Genomic DNA, 22,400 nt, shown 5'->3' with positions numbered 1-22,400 from the left:
TACCTTGTGATTATTTTGAGTTGCTTCAGATGACAAAGCAGCCCTTGACAGAAGGAGAAAATTGTGGCCATGCTACCAGCAGCAACATCCGTCTGTCTGGTTTCTCACCCCCCGCAGGGCTGGTACCTGTGTGCTCATTGCCATGAGTCCTCAGCTGTGGGCAGCTCTTGTAGGACAGACTCAGCCCCGCTGTATTTCAAAGTGTCGTCTTTTTCTTCCAGGAAAACCAGAGCCTCTTACTTGCAGACCCAGCATCTGACATCTGGAAGGCCTATGTGGATTACGTGGATGAGATAGTTCTGGATGGATTCTTCACTGCCATTGAGTGCTCACTCAAGTACCTCCTCGAAAACACAGGTAACTGCTGGTTCCTCAGCTCTGGCCATGATACCATCTTCAGTCTCACCAAAAGGAAGTTTCTGTTTTGTGCTTTGACTTGTGGTGGTCTTTCTACTCTGCCTCTTGCATTGTCTACAGCAAGTGCTGGAGGAGCCTCCAGACTCAGAGGGTAACTCTGTCCCCTGGTCACTGGAGCAAAGCCTTGCTCAAGGGAAGGGACAGAGATGACTGTGCACCATTTGCTGGGATTTGTGAACAGACAAAATTGAGGCATCATTCCAAGTCTGTTCTTGGGCATCAGCCATCTCCTGACCTCCCATGCACAAAGCATCAAGGTGACACAACCTTTCGTTTGTGGAGAGTCTCAAGAGTTGGTTCTGTGGATGAAAGACATGAAAGAAAAACCTCCATCACTGAGGAGTGAGGAGAGGGGTCACCAAAGCAGAGCTCCTGCCTAAGGCTGCCACGGAGGGTCACTCTGCTGAGAGCAGCTGTGTCCAGCTAAAGCACATCTTCAGAACGCTTCCCTCCTGGATGTGGAGGCACACTGAGCTGGAGAATTGCATCCAGTTCCTCACCATCTTGTTAAAAACAAGCACAGAATTTCACATTTGTGAAACCAGTTGGTGTTTTATTTTTTCATGCCTTTCTCCACTAAATTAAAGAGCCTCTTGGTTCCTGTTGTTTTTCTCCTCTTTAAGTACTTATGCGCTGTAATTGTTCAGCTCTCAGACTCCCTTTTGATTAGCTGAAGAGCCTGGTCTCTTTAAGGCTTCCCTCCACAGCATTTTTCCGGTCCTTAAATCACTTGTGTCTCATCTGTTCTCCAGTATCTCCTGTGGGTACCAGAACACCAGCTGGTTTGGCAGCCTCCCCTCTGCGTTGTATGCAGACACAATGTCACTGGACCCAGCGAGTGGGTGTCCCACCTGCCTGGTGTCCCTGTGGGGCATGTGTGTGTCTTGTGGTGGGATGTTAGTGGTGGCTCTAGATCACTTTTCTCCCCTTCAAAAATAACCTGGCACCTCTGTTCTTCCCTACCAGATCCCAAGGCAGGGCTTCCTCCCCTGTTTGAGGTGCAGCTGGATTTGGTGATCCCAGATTTGATATTTCAACCCTCCTTGGACCCTGGCACAAACGATGGCTTCTACGACGTGGTGGAAGGTCTTCTCAACGACATCTACCGGATCTCATCGCTGGTGCCCAGGCTGGCTGAGCACAGCGGCTTCCTCCACTACCAGGTCCGTGGCTGTGGAGCTCCCTCACGCTGTGTGGCAGTGAGGAGGTGCCACGCTGCCCCCGCATCACTGCGAGCTCCTCTCCTCTTCTCTCCAGGCTGACATGGAGGACATGGCTGACCTGGCCGACATGCGCCATGAGCTGATGGGGCGTGTGCAGGCCGTGATGGTGGCCTGCTGTGATTACCGCAGTGCCTTCGACCACTACTCCTACCTGTACGGGGAGGACAGAAAGGAGTTCTTCCGCCAGTTCCTCCTCTACGGGCACATTCTCACTGCGGCAGAAATCGAGGCCCATGCAGAGAACGGGGTCCCTGAGTCACCTCCCACGCTGCAGCAGTTCCGAGAGCAGATTGACTCCTACGAGAAGATCTATGAGGAGGTGAATCGCATCGAGCCCATCAGCATTTTCCAGAGTTGGATGAAAGTTGATGCTCGGCCTTTCAAAGCGTCTCTGCTGAATGTGATTAAACGGTGGAGCTTGGTGTTCAAGCAGCATCTCATGGACCACGTCATGCACAGGTAGGAACCGTTCTACCTCTTCTTCCCAGAACCAAAGTGGGTTTCTCTTGTGTTGGCTGGGCTTTATCATTTCACACTGATAAGCAAAAGGCTAATACAGGAGCAAGAGGAGGGGGCACACACCCCCTGCCAGCTCCATCGCATCTCTGCTAACTTTCATCCCCTCGTCTCTGCTGGGAGCAGCTGGTCCAGCTGAGTGTGTAAAGTGCAAACAGTTCCACGAACTCGGTACCATCGACATCCTGCGAGCTGATGCTCCTACGACCTACTGTGTGGTGTTGGACAGGATGTCTGTTTGTCTGTTCATCCTGGTCCAACTAATCTAATCTCTTCTAGGGCTCTATGCTTATTTTGTTGAATTTGCCATCAGTAAAGCTGCATTAATGCCATGAGATACTTGCTCCGTTTCTAAATGCAGTGCTCTTTTGAGTGCACTCTTTGTAAAAAAAGTAATTTGGGTTGCCTGGCATGAGCAGTCATGGGGAGGCAGTTTCAAGGTTACAAAAAGGAGGAGCTTTGGATGTAAGTTTTGAATTAACATGTGTTCCCTGCTCTGAATAGCTGCTCAGCCGCCTGGTCTCTGCAGGATGATGTGTTAGGTGATTTATTTGAGTAGTAGCAGCTGAAGGATGCCACAGGGCTTGGATGCTTACGAAGAAATATTTACAGACATATGTACTAGTGAAGGCTGCTGCGTGTGGTGGCTGCTGTGATCTCTTGTGTTCTTTTCAGCATGATAATTCCTGTGCAAAGAGGTTTTTGCATAGGTTAGAACAGGCATTTAGGAGTTCTTATTAAGAGCTCCTGACTCAGCAGTTTAGTCTTTAATAGGTGAAGTGTTTAGGGCTATGTTTTGGTCCAGCAGCATCCACAGAATTTAAGCGGGCACTTCAAAAGTAAGCGTTTTGAGAAGGGAAGAATGGAAAGGACCAAAGATCCAGGAGCCCATCAAGCTCTGCTAACAGTGTCCAGCAGCTGGTGAGATCAAGAAGCAGGTAGGGAAACTTCCCCCAAATAGTCTCCTTGTCTCTAACCATTCATACCTGAGGACTTTGAGAGTCATGGGTTGTACCTTTGTATCTAAAGACCTGGATGGATTTTTTTTTCTCCCACAAATGTTCGGTTGCTTTTCTGAACCGCTGTGAATTTTTAACATCTGCATCCTTCTGCAGCAGAGACTTACCCTCTGAAATAAGGCAGCGTGCGAAGAAGAATCCCTGTTTGTTGTAGCTTTACAACCTACCAGGTTCATTTGTTGAATTCTTGTATTGGAAGAGATGACATGAAAACTGTCCTTTCAAATTCACTCTCTTCAGACCACAGACCCGAGCTCACAGGTCTCCCTTATAGAATCATAGGATAGAGTCATAGAATCTGTTTGGTTGGAAGAGACCATCAAGATCACAGAGTCCAACCATAACCTAACTCTGGCACTACCCCATGTCCCTGAGAACCTCATCTATATGTCTATCCAACCCCTCCAGGGATGGTGACTCCACCACTGCCCAGGGCAGCCTGTTCCAAGGCCCGACAGCCATTTCTGTGAATAATTTTTTTCCTAATACCCAATCTGAACCTCCCCTGGAGAAATTTGAGGCCATTTTATCTTATCACTTGCTACCTGAGAGAAGAGACCAACCCCCTCCATGCTCCAACCTCCTTTCAGACAGTTGCAGAGATCAGGTCTCCCCTCATCTCCTGTTCTCCAGGCTGAACAGCCCCAGCTCCCTCAGCTGCTCCTCGTAAGACTTGTGCTCCTCAAATGCCTTTTCTCCAACCTGTGAAGTCCCAACCCATTTATCCGTTCCTCACAGGAAGCTGTACCACATCTATGGATCCCTGTGAGCATGAACTGTGGTTCTGATGCCCTCAGCATGTTGCCATGTGATGGGCAGAGTTAGCCAGGCCTTTCCCTCTCCGTGCCAGTCCAGCTGCCTGGATGATTCCGGTAGGAACTGCTCTCATTTGGTGCTTTCCTGTTTTGTGTTCTACAGCTTGTCTGACCTGGACGAGTTCATAAAAACTGCTGACAAAGGTTTGAGCAAAAAGGTTGAAAAAGGCGATTATGATGGTTTGGTGGAGATCATGGGGCATCTCCTGGCCGTTAAGGAAAGGCACAGTGTCACCGATGCCATGTTCGAGCCCCTGAAGCAAACCGTCGAACTGCTGAAGACGTATGAGCAAGAGCTGCCGGAGGAAGTCTATAAGCAACTGGAGGTGGGTGAAAAGCTGCGGTGGACACGGCGGTTTGCCAAGTAGCCAGCGTCAAAGAGTATGAGCTTAAGAGCATTGCAGGAATATTTAAAGCCCCACTCCCTGTCATTAGAGGGCCTCAGTGGATAGTATTTTACTATTGTGGGATGTGCCTTAATAGCTCTAAATTTTGGAGTTATATTGAGGTTTTTCTTTTAAAGCAGAGATTAAGCCTTTTGTTATGTATGAAAAACATAGAATTGCCTGCTCCAACTCTCAGCGATTACTCTTGAAAAAAATTAATGCATTTTCAAATACATCTGTTAATTAGTTTGAATTATAATTATTTTTAAATAAGCCAGTTCTTGGCAACTGTGGAGATGGGAAGGATAATGTTGGCAGAGGAGTCGCCTTCTCATAGGACTTCAGTCCTCCACTAGGTCTATAACACCCAATCTGCTTGACCCAAAGGACATCACTGGGAGCACGTTATGAAAGTATTTCAGCACCTTTCCACATCTGGCCCTGATGAATCAATTTTTCTTTGGGGAATTCTTCTCATTTCTGGACAGGGGACCATGAGGTGAAGGTTGGAAAAGCCTGTGGGATGCCCAGCCAGCCTTGGGGAACTGGCAGCAGTCACCATGTTACGGTGGAGGAGCGTGTGGCTGCACACTGATGGATACCCCTTAGTCACGGGGCGTTGTGTGCAGAGGGCTCTGTGTAGGACACCAGGTTTAAGGCAGAGCTTTTTGGGGAGAAGTTCCTCCCTCTGCTGCAGGCTTGGATGGGACCTGAGCGGGGTTCAGCAATCCCCCAGTTTTCTGCTGGTGCAGCCGTGATCCACGGATGGTTGTATCACCAAATCTGACACGGGTAAGGGTCCTAAAGATAACTGGATTCCTACAGACACCCTGAAAAACAGAAGAGCTGCATTAAATGAATGTTTTGGCTGCTACAGCAGCTTCGGTTCAGCATAAAAAATGGTGCTATGGGGAACCCAGCTCTGCTGATTCCTCTGCCCAAGAGCTGCTTGCTTGGTGCCTGTTTGTGCGTGTAGATTTGAACAACTGATTTATTTTTCTGACAGAAGAAATGAGGTATGCAGGGCAGCCATTCAGATGTAGGAGATAACAAAACAGTTTCGTTCTTTCTGGCAAGTGACAGCAACACATAGTTGAATAATTCATTCACTGCTGTACACAGTAGGAAAACCAAAGTAAGTTCCTCCAGGTACCGCTCCCTCCATGGCCATGAAGATGGATGGGCTGGAGGTGATAGTTTGTATGAGAAGGACAAGGAAGCAGCTCCATGTGTGCCCTGCTATGGTCATGGATAGTGATTTCTACAGAGACTGGAACATGAAGTGCCAGAAAGAGACCCCTCAGGAGGGACTGGCCCTGCTCTGGCCGCCTCTGCTGCCTCCAGGTTATTTCGCTTCTTTGCATAGTGTTGGTGCATCTCCATTAGTCTTCTCAACTATGTGCACTGGGATGAAAAGAAGCCCAAAGTCTTTCCTGTAGGCTGGCACAGTACCTGGGGAAGTGGGAGAGCAAAGCTGTGGGACTTGAGGACAGCAGAGCCCTGGCTGGTGTCACTGTCTGGGGTGAGGATTTGGCTCGAGAAGTCTAGTGAGAAGAGAAGAAATCAAATCTCTTTCTAAATAAAATCCCAGGTGCAAAGGGTGGATTGTTAGCAGTGCTGTGCACCAGCAGCTTGGATGCAGTCCTGAGAAAGAAACTGTCTTATTTAGTACTAATATTATACAGGCAGGCTGGAGGGATTTGCCCCAGAAAGCTCTGTAGAAGTCCTTCTGGCATAATATCTTCTGCTCTAAGAGCTGGCTGGAAATTTCCCAGGCTCTGTTTCTTAATTAGCTCTGGGAAGCCGGACGATCTGATGAACTTGCATCCCCAGCCCACCCTCCTGCCTCCAGCCAGCTCTGGGTCCCGCTGGGCTCGGTGTCAGGAGAACTGTGCTCTCTCAACCACCGAGCCATCCTGGGAGCCCAGGATCTGGTCTGGGATCCTTCTTCTGAAGTTATTTAACATGTTTTGCAATCAGAGCAGTCAGTTTTAAAGTCTCAGTCTTCATTCGTCTTCAAAATTGTGGATAACTGATAAGTTTTATCCCAAATTGTGTTTAGCTTTTGCATCACAACAAAACTTCCTAGCAGTTTTAGGCATGGAATCTGTTGCTTTTCCTGTTCTGTGATTGTCCATAAACAGATCAGTCACATCTTATATCAAATAGCAAATACTGCCTACCGTCATTTAAATTTTGCTTGCAGGAGCTGCCAGAAAAATGGAACAATATAAAGAAGCTGGCGATAGCTGTGAAGCAGCATGTGGCTCCTCTGCAGGCGAACGAAATGACAGTTGTGCGCAAGAGCTGTGCGGCGTTTGATGTTGAGCAACACAGATTCAGAGAGCGATTTCGGAAAGAAGCACCATTCAGGTACAGTGAAATTATAACATCAGAGAAGCCCTGAGGAAGAAAAGCTTCATGGGATCATCTCGGAGTGTCCTGAGGATGTGTTCTTGAACCCTTGCATACATTTCCTACCTGCTCACGGTGTTGTATCTGTTATGCCCTGGGTGTTTTGTCCCTGCAAACACTGTAAGGTGTTAGCAAGAGATTCAATCTGGATGCTGAGTGCACAATATTGCTTAAAGGGGTTGTCAGCAGTGCCATGTGGCTGCACCATCAATGGGTACTATAGATGTATCATGTCTGCTTTGTGTCTCAGAGGCACCATTTGTTCTATGTTTTCTTTAGAAGTTGTTACAATATCACTTATGAAGAATAAACATTTCTTTCTAGGTTTGACCCCAAAAAGCCTTATCAACTGCTGGATACAAAGCACATTGAGATTAAACAAATGGAGTCAGCCATGACCTCGATTTATGAATCAGCTGGTCTGTTTGAAGTCATAGTGCCAGACTATAAACAACTGAAGCAGTGCCGAAAGGAGCTGTGTCTTCTCAAAGAGCTCTGGGATATGATCTCCCTTGTGGGCACTTGCCTTGATGACTGGCAGACCACCAAATGGGCGGATATTAACGTGGAAAACATGGATCTGGAGTGTAAAAAGTTTGCAAGAGAGATTCGGAATTTGGATAAGGAGGTGAGGGCGTGGGATGCTTTCACTGGGCTGGACAGCAAGGTGAAGAACATGCTGACGGCCCTGAAAGCTGTGGCAGAACTTCAAAATCCCGCCATTAGGGAAAGGCACTGGAATCAGCTGATGCAGGTGACGGGTGTGAGGTTTGTGATGGACTCGGACACCACGCTGGCTGACCTCCTGAAGCTCAACCTCCATAACTCTGAGGATGAGGTTCGTGGCATTGTGGACAAAGCGGTACGAGAAATGAGTATGGAGAAAGTCCTGAAGGAGCTAAAAATGACTTGGAGCACCATGGAGTTTCAGTATGAGCCTCACCCCCGGACGAACATCCCGTTGCTGAAGTCAGACGAGGAACTCATAGAAACTTTAGAAGACAACCAGGTGCAGCTGCAGAATTTAATGACATCCAAATGTATTGCTTTCTTCTTGGAGGAAGTGTCCATATGGCAGAGGAAGCTGTCCACAACAGATTCCGTCATTTCTCTCTGGTTCGAAGTGCAGCGTACGCGGTCTCACTTGGAGAGCATATTCATAGGCTCAGAAGATATACGGGCACAGCTTCCTAAGGTATGAAATCCCAAATCCTATTTTTCCTGTGTGGAAAGCGTTGAAGAAGAGCCTCCATTACACAGAAGAAGGTTGTCTATATTGCCGTGTTCCCCCAAGCAGGACTGTTCTCTTGCTGCATTGCTTTCTTGGAGGCTCCCTTAATGCTACAGCAGTTTCCCCAGTGTTGCCCCAGGATGTTTTTGTACTGTTGGTTGTGCCTGAACCCTGCTGAGAAACTGTTTTTCCTCCCCTCCACCATTGCACAGCAGATGCAGAGTTCCTGGAGGCTGAGCAGGAGGCTGCTGGCTTCCTTCAGTGATACAGGCATGTTCCCTCTTTCCTTGGAGGGGAGAAGACGGAGATAATTACTCAGATGGTGCAAATTGTCAAATCAGAGCTGGACCAGGCAGCTTTGCAGTATCCGCTTCCCTGCCTCCAGTGCTGGTGCAGCAGGAGAGCAGCTCTTCTCCCACTTCAGCTTCAGAAAATTGAGCAGAGTTGTCACTGATGCCCTCCTCAGGGTTGTGACCTCCTCAGGGCTGTCTTTGAGTCCAGCTTCCAGTCTTATTCCCTATTCTCTTGATTATTTAGAAAATCTTCCAAGCTTGTTCCTGGCCCCGCTGGACCACTCGCAGCCCTGTGGAGGAACCTGCCTTTCACTCACGAGTGACCCACAGTTGGCTGTGTGACCCCCGTCCCTGTTCACGAGCAGCATCGCTGACAGCACCACTGTGGGACGAACACCCACGAGGGGATGTGCGCAGCCCATTGACCCCTGGACAACACACTGTTCTGTCTCCAACCCTGCACTCTGCTCTGCTTGGACTGTTCCTCCATCTGCTTCAGAGAGCACGCTGTGCTGAGTGTCCTGGGGGCAGTTTTTGGCCCCTCACACCAAGAAAGCCCTTGTGGTGCTGGAGCAAGTTGAGAGAAGGGAATGGAGCTGGTGAGGGGCTGGAGCACAAGTGTGATGGGAGCGGCTGAGGGACCTGGGGGATTCAGCTGGAGAACAGGAGCTGAGGGGAGACCTTCTGATCTCTGAACTGCCTGAAGGGAGCTTGGAGCCAGGGGGGGTCGGGCTCTGCTCCCCAGGAACAAGCGCCAGGAGCAGAGGAAACGGCCTCAAGTTGCGCCAGGGGAGGCTGAGGTTGGATGTGGGAACAATTTCTTCCCCAAAGGGCTGTGGGGCATTGGAACAGGCTGCCCAGGGCAGTGCTGGAGTCACCAGCCCTGGAAGATGTATAGATGAGGAACATGGTTTAGTACTAGATTTAGGTTATGGTTGGACTCAGTGATCTCAATGGTCTCCTCCAGCTAAATGATTCTATGATTCTGGGCACACCTCGCTCACTGGGCAATATATACAGGTGCTGATAACCAGTGCCCTGAGGCTGTACCATGTGCCAGCAAGCTCTTAATATCCAGGAGCTATCTAATGTCATGTATGAAATTGCATCATGATTTACATTTGCATCCTGCTGGGCAGCTGTCTGCATCTCAGTAGCTGTCTGGCAGTGGTATGAACCATAGAACCATAGGATGTCCTGACTTGGAAGGACCCATCAGGATTGTCAAGTCCAACTCCTGTCCCTGCACAGGACACCCCACAATTCACCCCATGTGTCTGAGGACGTTGTCCAGTCTCTCCTTGAACACTGTCAGGTTGGGGCTGTGACCCCTCCCTGGGAGCCTGTTCAGTGTCCAGCACCTCTGGGTGAAGAACCTTTTCCTCATGTCCCACTGCCCTCCCTGGCACATCTTCTGCCATTCCCTGGGCTCTGTCACTGTCACAGAGAAGAGCTCAGCCCTGCCCCTCCTGCTCCTGCTGAGGAACCTGCAGCCCCATGAGCTCTGCCCTCAGTCTGCTCTGCTCCAGCTGAGCAAACCCAGGGACTTCAGCCGCTCCTCATACGGTTTCCCCTCCGAACCCTTCACCAAGTTCATGTCCCTCCTCTGGACACCCTCCAGTAGCTTTATCTCCTTTTCTCCTGTGTCCCCAGCCCTGCACACAGTGAATGCTGCAGGTGAGGCCGCCCCAGCACAGAGCAGAGCGGGACAATCCCCTCCCTGCCCGGCTGGCCGTGCTGTGCTGGATGCACCAGGACACGGGGCCCTCTTGGCTCCAGGGACACAGGTGGCTCAGTCAGCAGCTTCTCTTCCGTAAAAGAAAGACTGAAGCTCAAAGTCTCTGTAGCTGAGCACCCTCAGGATGCATCCAGGGCTGGGGGGATGTGCTGACAGGCTGTGGGATGCTCACCTGGAGCTGGATCTGTGGCGTGAGTGTAGGGAGGGCTCAACCTTCCAGATGGAGCCTTGCTCCTGGGGCTGAACACAGGGTAGCGTGGAAGTGTTACCTGGACTGCTTGGAACACTTGTTCAGTGTCCCGCCTCACTTAGGAGGCCTGACCTGGGAAGAAGGGAGGAGCAGAGATGTTTTGAACATAGCTTGCTTTATTCTTCAGTGTTTAGCTCCAGAAATTCAGAGTCCCTGTTAGATATGGAGCATAATTGTTGATGTGGGCCTCCGGTGCTGACATGGGGTTTCCATACCCTCATTGAAGGCAAGGAAGGGCTCTCCTCTACAAGAGTCATCATACCCGTTTTGTGGATGGGTGTTGGGATTCCTGTGCTGTAGCAGGAGGGGAGGAGTGCACTCACATGAGGCTGGTAGCCTTTCCACGGTGTGGGAGCATCTCCTGCTGCTGCAGCCAGGGAAACTTGGTACTTCACCTGGACATGGGAGAGAGAGATTTATGAGGTTTTCCAAGGGGAATTAAATCCCATGAAAATGGTTGGTCCTAGACATTGCCTCCTGCATGGAGCACTTTATCCACAACCCCTTTGGGATACAGTGACAAGAAGGCAAGTGCCTGTTTGCAGACTAGTTTCAGGCAAGTCAGTGGAAGAGCCATTCTGGAATGGTGGAGGGGTCCCTGTCTGCACTGGACAGAAGGTTTTCCCCTCAACCCAAAGACAGCACCCAGAGGATGGAGACCTTTAGCACAAAATCCATGTTTTACCATGAACATGTTTGTGTTGCTTTTTAGGACTCCAAACGCTTTGAAGGGATTGATGTGGACTTTAAAGAACTGGCCTATGAAACTCAGAAAACCCCAAATGTGGTTGAGGCCACCAATAAACCAGGTCTGTCCCAACAACTGGAGGACATTCAGAGTAGGTAGGTACAACTTCAGTCCCAGGATTTTGTCAGAGGCTGGGATCAGCTCTAATAAGTTGGTTTAACCTGTGCTCCAAGGCTTTCCTTCTGGACTGTGCGTTCCTTGCATTCACACATTGAGTCTTTTTATTCACGATCCATCACCCTGAAGCCCCCAAGGTGGATTCTGGCTTTGCGTATGTGCAAACTCTTATCTTGAATATTGATTTGCACACATACAAAGCTAGGCACTCAGTTGGTTTTAATAACATGTGGCCTCACTGCCACCCCAAATTTGGTGTCTTAAATATCTATTTAGCAGTCCAAGCAGGGATATCTGCAGCAGAGCTGATCCCATGTGCTTTAATTAACAAAATTATCTTTGTGTGTGTACCCTTCACAGATGGTATAACTAAACTCCCTGAGAAAGACCTTAATGTCCAGAGATGGATACAGTTCTCACCTAACATATGAGCTACTCTACCTGGAACACACCTAACAAGTTAACGTGATAGCTGTTGTGTCAGTAATAACTATCCATTTAAAATAGAGATCTAATTTTACTTCCTAAACAGATAAGGCCCGTGTTCCCCACAGAGGACTAACTGCATGTTATTTATGAACTTTGAAAGCTCAGCAGCAGTTTAACATGTAAACACTGAGAGATTCATTTTAGAACGGAGCAAACAAGTTTCTTTTCAGGCTTCACAAGCACAAAAAGCTGAGTAGGTTTGAATCAGACTTTAAAATGTGCTCATTAGAGTAAAAGCAGTTTTGGAAACTTTCATCCTAGTGTGAAATCACCTGTGGCAGTTGAGAGCTTGTCTAAAACAGTAAGTCAGACTGCAAAGCCTTTCTAGCCTCTTCTTCCACCTGTGTTTCTGCTTTTTGGTGAGGATTCTCTGACTCTTTGTCTGTTTGACCCTTGGGAGTGGAGAGAGATCTATGAGTTACTATGTGCTTTGTTATCTATTTGGAAAATGCTGTAAAGGACCAGCCTGCAGGCTCAGCTCATGTCTGGCATTTCCCCATGGGAGGGGAGAATCTGCTCGATAACCCAAACTGTAGCACGACACATTAAAGGATATTCACCCGCCTGTCCTGGGCTCTATTTTTCTGCTCTTCTCCCCAGGTTGTCCCTGTGTGAGAAGGCTTTGGCTGAATATTTGGACATGAAAAGATTGGCCTTTCCCAGATTTTACTTTGTTTCTTCAGCAGATTTATTGGATATTCTTTCCAATGGCACCAACCCACAGCTGGTAAGCCTTGCACTATGTCACCTTCACATTTTCCAGCTGTCAGTAATGTCAGGGTGGAAGATGCTGTCTAGGGACTCAGCTGTAGCTTATCCTTTCTTGAGTGCCTTTTCTCCCACCCTCACTTGGATTAACAATAACTCTTTCACTGCTGGCCTTCATCTGTCGTCTCTGAAAGGCAATGCGCACACTGTATGTTGTCCCATCTGTCCCTGGTGATGCTTGCAGATGGTTCTGAAAGCACTGCACAGAGCAGAGCTATGTTCTTGATACCATAAAAACAGTGGGTTTGTTTCTGCTGGGATACAGTGAGGTTGGGGGAAACCATTTCTTGAGGATCTCAGCCAAAACTTGTTGCTGAGCTTGGTTCCCCAAGCTGGGATGCCAGCAAACAGCATCTGTTGTTGAAAGAGCCACAGACCGGTCGTTCAAATGTGACAGTGTTGACAACCGAGGGCTTGGAGACGTCTCTGTTTTTAGGCAGAGGAGACATCTGCTAGTCAGCCACTTCTTCCTTCCCTCATGCAAAGGTCTTTGGGATGGCCTGTTCACAGGGGAAGAGCAGAACACAGCCTGGAAGAGGTAAGACAGCTGGTGGTCAGACAGTGGCTGTGGCCAAGGCAGGACTTCCTTGGGTTGCCACCCACCCCTGCACAGCTCTGCTTGGCCTTGTTTGGGACGCATCTTTTATTCAGAGGTTGGTGCATAAAACCAGTCAAAACGTTCACAGCAAAAGGCGAGTGTTGGATGATGAACAAAGTCCTAATTCTGTCTTTTGGTAGCGAGTATTTTCACTTTCTTCAGGCTTTCCACCATTTTCAGTATTGATGTGAGCACAGGAATGGAGCAGGTTTGCATGTGTATTTGGAAATGCTGTTGTTTACCTCTAACCTTTAACGCTGCTTCTATCTGTGTCTGCTGCTGGGTGATTTCAGCCCACAGAGTATCATAAATACATAGTTGATTGATATTTAAAATGAAGAGGAAAAAAAAAACACAGGAAGCAAAGATACTGTGTTGAAATGCTCTATTGAGTAAGAAGAAATTCCTGGTGTTTTCTGTTATTCAAAAGTATTTGCAGTAAAATCAAAGGAAATGTCAAGCAGTATCATACATAGATACACTCTCAGCCTTCCCAATGTAGTTTCAAAGTCTGATGATTCCTAAAGGAGGATTAAATACACAATGACATTATCCTCGTGAACTGGGTGCTGAACTTGTGCAGATTCAGGTGCGTTCGGGCTCTGGCAGCAGGATCGCAGCAAGTGCTGGGGTTGTGTCCGAACCCTCCAGACTGGACAGGGTCTGGGAAGGGGCAGCTGGGGATTTGTGACCAGAAGCTTCTACATGTAAGAAAAAGTTTCTACGGTTTACTTACGGTTTGAAAAGAGATAGGCTTATGGCCTCAAGATACGCTTAATGGCCTCAAGTTGTGCCAGGGGAGGTTCAGATTGGATATTGTAAAAAAATTCTTCCCAGAAAGGGCTGTGGGGCGTGGGAACAGGCTGCCCAGGGCAGTGCTGGAGTCACCATCCCTGGAGGGGTTTAAAAGACATTTAGATGAGGTTCTTAGGGACATGGATTAGTGCCAGAGCTAGGGTATGGCTGGACTTGATCCTGAGGGTTTCTTCCACCCAAAATGATTCTGTGATCTGGGGGGATGCTGAGTGCCCTGTGCTTCTCAGAGTCACTTAGCACCTCCCAGGGTTTGGCCCTGCTTGTATGTGTGTGAGAAGCTGCGTCCACTTGCAGCACAGCTCATGAGAGGGAGGGTTGTAGTTCTTTGTGAGTCAGTGAGTCAGAATTAGATGGACAAATCCACCTCCACCCTTCCTTCTCTGAAAGCATCAGAGCATTGGGCATCTCACGCAGAATCCCAGAATGTCAGGGTTGGAAGGGACCTGGAAAGCTCACCCAGTGCAATCCCCCCATGGAGCAGGAACACCCAGCTGAGGTTCCACAGGAAGGGGTCCAGGGGGTTTGAATGTCTGCAGAGAAGGAGACTCCACAACCTCCCTGGGCAGCCTGGGCCAGGCTCTGCCACCCTCACTGAGAAGAAGTTTCTTCTCAAATTTAAGTGAAACCTCCTGTGTTCCAGTTTGAACCCATTCCCCCTTGTCCTGTCACTGGTTGTCACCGAGGAGAGCCTGGCTCCATTCTCCTGACACTCCCCCTTTATATATCTGTAAACATGAATGAGTCCCCCCTCAGTCTCCTCTTCTCCAGCTCCAGAGCCCCAGCTCCCTCAGCCTTTCCTCACACGGGAGATGCTCCACTCCCTTCAGCATCTTGGTGGCTGCGCTGGACTCTCTGCAGCAGTTCCCTGTCCTTCTGGAACTGAGGGGCCACAACTGGTCACAATATTCCAGGTGTGGTCTCCCCAGGGCAGAGCAGAGGGGCAGGAGAACCTCTCTGACCTACTGACCACCCCCTTCTAACCCACCCCAGGTACCATTGGCCTTCCTGGCCACAAGGGCCCAGTGCTGGCTCATGGTCACCCTGCTGTCCCCAGGACCCCCAGGTCCCTTTCCCTCATTTCTCATCTCCCCTATGGGAGTTTTTCTACCTCTCTGCTGTAATTGAGAGAGGCAGCTCCTGTCTGGGACTGCTTTGGGAGCTTCCCCTTTCTGTGGGGACGTCAGTCCTAGGAGAATCTCACCTTCATTGGCGTGGGGCGCGCAGTGATGCAGTTGTGTGTTACGCAGTGGTCTGGAAGAAGTGCTGGTGACCTGCTCAGCTCCCAGCAGGCAGATGCTGATGTTGAGAGCCCACAGCATCTCCCTGTTGGCTTTGCAGACTCAGATGGAGGTGAACAGGAAAGAACTGAATTATTCTTTTCCTTCTGGAAGAGTGCTTTTGGTGAACATGGTTGTTCTATAGGAGGTCTGGGCTGTTTATCATAGGTCTTAGGCAGAAATAAAGATCTTTCTTCTCCATGAAAGAGAATTTAGGATATTTCACTAGCACAAAATCAGTTTCTAGTAGTGGAAAAACAGGAAAGTTCATAGTGAAGAAAACTCCACGTTGTGCTGAGAATAGGATGAGGTGGAGAAATGGCTACAGACTTCTCATCACTACATGTAGGGAAATTTGGGGTAGGAGTCATGAGGTGTTTCAATGTTTTCTATGCTTTTGCTCTGTATGGAAGATTTCCCAATGGAGAAACATGATTTATTAAGGCATGTCTGTTTTCTAAATTACGTAGAAATAGGTGGAAGTATTACAAGAGACAGCAAGAGGCTTTTGTTGGCAGTATGTTGGCCACATTTGAGAAGATGTGGTGCTACCTAAATATCCAAGATATTTTGTTAACATGATTTTGCTTGTGACATGTATAGTGATCTTCATTCCGCTCGTCCTATCTCGGTTGCTTTATTTATACAACCCGTTTTGCAGGTGCAACGTCATCTTTCCAAACTCTTTGACAGCTTGGCCAGGATGAAATTCCAGCTGGACTCTGAGCAAAAGCCAACCAAGGTTGGCCTGGGAATGTACAGTAGAGAGGAGGAGTACGTCAGCTTCAGCGAGCCTGCGACTGCAGTGGGCAGGTGAGAGGGAAGTCCTTGTCTATCAAAACTGTCCGGTGGAGTCTGCTCCCCTGCCCCTCGTGTGAGATCCCTTGCCAAGACGTCATAGAGCTTCACTGCTCTCCCTTGGTGCATGAGAAAAGCTGGAAGAGGTGGTGATTTAGTACCTCCTTACACCACAACCTTTCGTGTCACTCTGGATAGGTCCTCACTAAGGGGGGACGTGGATGTCGCAGTCCACTGTGAGAGAAAGAGCTGTGCCATTTTTCTGACTAGGTTTTTAATTTGATTTTTTCTAAGACCTTTTGAAGGTTAGTCTTAAAGCTTGCTACAAATATCCTCGGTGAGGGAGGGGATGCAGACTGAAAAGAGACTAAGCTATTCCATAGTACCTCTGCACGGGGGTGTTTGGCAGGAGAAGGCCTTTTACCTGTTTCTCAAGTCTTCATTATTTCATACCACGAGTGAAAGTATGAAATGTAAGAATCAAGCTACTGCTCAGCTTATCTATCCTGGTAGTTTCACCTTTCTGCATGGTCTATTACAGGAAGCTAAAGTACGTAATACCGGCTACTGAGCTCCCCAGCAATGGAGCTTGCTGCGTTCAGTCCGTCTTCTTGTTGAGGGCTTTGCCTGTGAAATATGAAATTCAGCAGGAATTGTGTTCCCAAGTTTGGCAGCATCTTTCTTCTGCTGCTGGCAGACTGCCCACATCCCACCAGGGATTCTGTCATGGCCTGGAGGTGGAACACACCTGACCAAATTATTCATTGACGGAGTTCATTTTGGTTCCTCCTGTAGCTAGAGTTCAAGAAAAAAATCTGTCTTCTGTTCTTGGTGTCTGGAAGTAGATGCTAATCCTACAGTACCAGAATTAGCCAAATCTACCCAGTCTGAAGGAGGCTGTGAGGTTTGGTTAACTCATAGAATGTCCTGAGCTGGAAGGGACCCACCAGGATCATGGAGTCCAAGTCCTGTCCCTGCAGTGACAACCCCACAGGTCACCCCGTGTGTCTGAGGACGTTGTCCAGTCTCTCCTTGAACACTGTCAGGTTGGGGCTGTGACACCTCCCTGGGAGCCTGTTCAGTGTCCAGCACCTCTGGGTGAAGAACCTTTCCCTCATGTCCAGTCTAAAGAGAACTGAGATGCTTGCCTCATTTCCTATCTTCACTAATTACCAAAGGCACTTAAGAAGAGCAAATGTGTTACTGGGATTTAATCTCTTTTCCAGGTTGAAGTCTGGCTCAGTCATGTACTAGACAGCATGAGGGCTACTGTGAGAGATGAGATGACAGAAGCCGTCATGGCTTATGAGGAAAAACCAAGGGAACAATGGCTCTTTGACTATCCTGCCCAGGTATCTGCCACTGCTTCTTATCACCACTCAGGCTGGCTCGTGGAAAGGTAGCTCTTGGGTTCCCCATCAGTCCTGCCCTTCCCTTCTTTCAGCAGCTGTGGACAGGCATGTTTCTGGCCTCCACCTTGCTATCCAGGAGAGAGGGAGGATGAGTTGTCCTTTATCCTGGCGGTCTCCTGATGGAGTTTTCAGGCTGAGCTCCATGCTCTGGTTGGGGCTCTTGGTTGGGTGACAGAGCCCAGGGGCTTGGGCAGTGCAGTCTGTACAGCCAGAGCAGTGAGAGGTGCAGCAGGAAGGCAAAGTGGTGAGGCCTGATAAGAGTGAAGAGCCCCTCAGATGCACCTCTGACAACCTCGTGGTCTCCAACTCTTCCTCCTCTGCTGTGTCAGGCATGTGAAAGGTGCTGATTTACTTATAACTAGCTGCTAAATGTGTCTATCACTGATATGGTGTTTTAAATGAATGTCATGGAGCAGATCCTTGTTGTACTGTCTGCTGTGACTACTGTATGAAAAAATACTTAATTTCATGTCACGGATGTTTCATCCTTGATCTCCCTGTGGATCCGACACTCTTGAACATAAGGAAGCTTTGGTATTTTCCCTGATACTGAACCAGCCTATTTCCCTAGGTGGCGCTTTGCTGCACCCAGATCTGGTGAACAACCGAGGTTGGGATTGCCTTTGCCAGGGTGGAGGAAGGCTACGAGAATGCGATGAAGGAATAGCACAAGAAGCAAGTGACCCAGCTGAACACCCTCGTTACCATGCTGATCGGGCAGCTCTCCAAGGGCGACAGACAGAAAATCATGACCATTTGCACCATCGACGTGCATGCTCGGGATGTGGTGGCAAAGGTGATAGCACAGAAGGTTGGTGTTGGCAGTTCAGCACAGTTCTGTGGGTGCTGGAGAGGGGGCTTCAGGGGGCCCAACCACTGGCCATTCAGATCACTGCCGGTCTCAGTGGGAGACGTATGACTAAATTTATTTCTACAATGTTTGTAGTAAGTGTGCAGAAAGCCCCTGTAAGCCTGCAGAGCTGTGCTGTGTCATGGCCCTGCAACACCAACTTGTAGTTGCTGCAGATTCACACCAGGAGTGAGAGCGCGGCACTGCGTCCTGGTGCCAAGACATGTGCTGGTGGATGATGGTGGTGTGTTGGGAGGCTGCTGGACTCAGTCTCAGTTTTGACTTTAGAAAGTAAGAAAAAGCATTCAAGCTTTGTTCTTTGTAGCGTCCTTTGTCTGGTGTGGGGCCACAGGGACTTATGTGGGACTCCCTTCTCCTGCAACACCTCTCCCACACTACTCCCCTGTCCCTGACACCATGCCAAGTGTTTAGCCTTGCAGGTGGGTGGGAAGATGCCCTGAATGTATTGGGTTGTGGCTCTTCCCTCATCTGTGTCATCTCAGAGGCAGCCAGGCTGCTCACAGGGTTTCTGTCTTCAAGGCTCAGCTGGGCTCAGTGGTGCCTCGGTCCAGCCTGGGGTGAAGTGATGCATCTGGACCTGCCTGCTGGTTGTGCAGAGAGCGCTGGCCATGCCTGTCTTTGTCCACCTGTCCCCAGTCTGTTTCCTTGGTGCTGTCTGCAACCTCTTCCTTGTCTAGATGGCCTCTGCTCCTTCTCTCACTCTGGTTGCATTATGAGACCTTCTTCATGACTTGCTGCTTCTTAAATCTATTCAGGAGTCTTCTTGTAAGGCTCTTTCTCTTGGCCATTAATTTTTTCCTCTCCCACCAATGTGGTCACTAATTTGGTTCCTCCCCTTTACTGATGGGAGATGGGGAGGTGACATTTCTCACCGCATTGCAAGGAGGCGGCCTTCCTCACCACACCTGCCTTGCAGTGAGGACCAGTCATCCCCCATGAAAATTTTATAGCAGTCGCTATTTTGGCCCCCGAGCTGCATGTGTCTGGCATCCCCGGCCTTCCTGTGATGGTGTTTGTGGGTGTGTTGCAGGTGGACAATGCCCAGGCCTTCATTTGGCTGTCACAGCTCCGGCACAGATGGTCAGATGAGGAACGGCACTGCTTTGCCAACATCTGTGACGCCCAGTTCCTGTACTCCTATGAATACCTTGGCAATACCCCTCGGCTTGTGATCACTCCGCTGACCGACAGGTAAGTCCCTGGGACACAATGTCATAGCTGGGCTTTGCCACACAGGTAGAGAGAGAGATGCCAACCAAAGATGGATTTAGTTCAGACACCTGTATCCCTCTTGTTCTGTCTCCATGTCCCAGCACTCCAGTGGTCGAGCTCTAACTCTTATCTGGTTTTTGGTGGTACCCTCTGGGGAATTTGTACATCAGATCCCTGGGTGGGATTCAGCTCACACATTAAAACACTTGTGGGTGTCTTCCTGTGCACAAGATGTCCACAGTCCATAAAGCTGGTGAGTCTAGAGAGCTTTCATCCCATCTTGAAGCAGACATCTACCTGGTTGCCTCAGTGGGGACACCTAGGGTTACTTGAGATACTCTGTGTTGTCCCACCTGGCTTCCAGCTGCCAATCCAGAAGTGTAAAAGTCTCCTATGGACCCCTTGTCATATCTCTCCACCCTATGTGACATTTCAGCAACCAAGAGCATCTCAGGTGGCTCTAGTCACCTGTGTTAGTCAGCTGCGTCAAGCCCCCAGGTATCATCAGGTTTTGTTGGCTATATTGACTACACCTCTGTGGCTTATACAGGTAGTATAGATACTCACATGTGGACACCACCCCAGTGTCCATCATCAACATGATGGAGAAACTTTGGGACTTGCTGCAGCTTTGAGTTGGGTTCACTCATAGGCCACCTGAGCAGGTTTCTGTCAGTGACAGGTCTTCCAGAAAAGCTGTCCTTTTCTCATACTGCCTGAGATGTGCCCAATATCCATGAGTTGTATGAGGATCCAGAGAGAACACAAGCTGGACATGAAGAGGTTTGGGCAGACCTTGGTGGAAGATGAGTATCTCTTGGAGAAAACAGAGCTGAGCAGAGGTGGTAATTAATGCCAAGAAGGCTTTCAGCTCAGACATGACCCCTGCTCACGTACAGCTTTTCAGAGGAGAGGCTCTGCTGAGTGCAATGCTCTAGTGCTATTCCCCTGCAGCCCACAGTTGACCTATTGGACATATTTCCTTTTTTCATTCATCATTCACTGTGACAGATGTTACATCACCCTGACCCAGTCACTGCACCTGACCATGAGCGGAGCACCTGCAGGCCCTGCGGGCACCGGCAAGACGGAGACTACGAAAGATTTGGGGCGAGCCCTGGGCATCATGGTGTACGTGTTTAACTGCTCCGAGCAGATGGACTACAAGGTATGGCTCCCACCTCGGCTGCAGTGCGGTCACATGGGGCTGGGGATGCTCAGGGCCCGAGCAAACCTGAAGGATGAGAGTAATCCAATGGTACCTGGGGTGCATTAGGAGAGGTATGACCAGCAGGTCAAGGGAGGTTGTTCCTTCCGCTCTGCTCTGCCCTGGTGATGCCACATCTGGAGTTGTGTCCAGTTCTGGGCTCCCCAGTTTAAGAAGGAATAACTGCACAGAGTCCAGCAGTGGGCTACAAAGATGCTGAGGGGTCTGGAGCTTCTTTCTTGTGAGGAGAGACTGAGAGAGCTGGAGCTGTTGAGCTGGAGAAGAGAAGCTGAGAGGGATCTGATCAATGGATCAATATCTCAGGGTGGGTGTCAGAGGATGGACCAGACTCTGTTCAGTGGTGCCCAACGCCAGGGTGAGGGGCAGCGGGCACAGACTGAAACACAGGAGGCTCCATCTGAACAGGAGCAGAAACTTGTTTGCTGGGAGGTGCCAGAGCCTGGCCCAGGCTGCCCAGAGCGGGTGTGGAGTCTCCTTCTGTGAGACATTGAAACCCGCCTGGACCCACCTGTGTGATCTGCTCTGTGACCCTGCGTGAGCAGGGCTTGGACTGGGGATCTGCAGAGGGCCCTTCAGCCCCACCAGGCTGGGATTCTGTGATCACCTCTCTCCAAATCCCTGCTACACTCCTTTAAGCTGAATGCCTTTTCCTTCTCCTCCCGTTCCTTCTCTAAGATTTGCACAAGGTTCTTCAGGAGGCAGAGACCCGAACTATCTTCTCTGCCTCATTATGCATTTCCCTTCCTTTCTGGAGTTAGATTTCATGTGTAATTCTTCAAAAATGTTGGTCTGTTCAGTTGAGACCAAGGCTGTGCTGATAGTTGGACCCTGGTCGTTTCTTCTCGGCGTGCTCGCGACCTGGCAGCCCCTGGCACGGGGAGGGACCTGTCCTGGTTTTCTCAGGATCCTCTCCCAGAATAAACCCAAAACATAGTGAACCTTCAGCCGCTACAGAGCACTGAATCATTAGGCTGAGTCTTGCTCTCTGCCGGTCTGGCACGGTACAGTGATTTTGGTAGCCTCGGATCATATTTCATTTAGCTTATGGGCTCTCCCAGGAAACGGGACCATCAGTAATTCAGCACAAGTGACCTTTAAATGAAACTGGTGCACAGATATATCGAGAAAGTGCAATTAGCAGATAAAGTGGCAAGCTGCGCAGAGCTATAAATATTATAATTGAGTTGTGCCTGCTGTTTCCATGCACTTTTCTAAATACCCACAATAGACTGTAAATTGCTATAAATAAACAGGCTGGGAAATAAAATCAATTTTTTGCTGGAGTTGATTCCATTTATGATTTCACTCTTGTGATCTTTGTTTTTGTTTTGTTTTTCCAGTCTTGTGGGAATATTTACAAAGGCCTTTCCCAGACGGGAGCCTGGGGCTGTTTTGATGAATTTAACAGGATCTCAGTTGAGGTCCTTTCTGTGGTTGCTGTACAGGTGAGTGGAGAAACACTCATAAATAAATACAAACAGAGCAGAGCCATTCTGCAGTCTTTGGAGCAAGGGTAAAAATGGCAATTGCATATTGCCGGTTTCAGTTCTGTGTATAGGCAGGTGTGGGATTAGATCTCAAGATTAATCACATGAATATCACAGCACTGCCAAGATGTCGCAGTTACGTGCTGCAAAGATATTTGTCACTTTTCTTGCCCCAGTTACAGCATTTGTGCCAAGACAATTCTTTGTAGCATCTTTTCCCAGACCACTACGCACCATGGCTCTGTACCTGTTCCTCCTCAGGAAAGCACTCGTGTC

The 22,400-nt window shown here is 49.0% G+C and overlaps 1 pseudogene; it reads left to right on the top strand.

Moving 5' to 3' along the window:
- LOC139826872 (dynein axonemal heavy chain 9-like) overlaps positions 1-22,400 on the top strand; it is an 83,738-nt pseudogene that overhangs the window by 29,993 nt on the left and 31,345 nt on the right.

This window comes from Patagioenas fasciata, unplaced genomic scaffold (genome assembly GCF_037038585.1).
Source record: "Patagioenas fasciata isolate bPatFas1 unplaced genomic scaffold, bPatFas1.hap1 Unplaced_5, whole genome shotgun sequence".
Classification (NCBI taxonomy): domain Eukaryota; kingdom Metazoa; phylum Chordata; class Aves; order Columbiformes; family Columbidae; genus Patagioenas; species Patagioenas fasciata.
The sequence above is the reverse complement of the archived record's forward strand: the minus strand, read 5'-3'. Positions and strand labels throughout refer to the sequence as shown.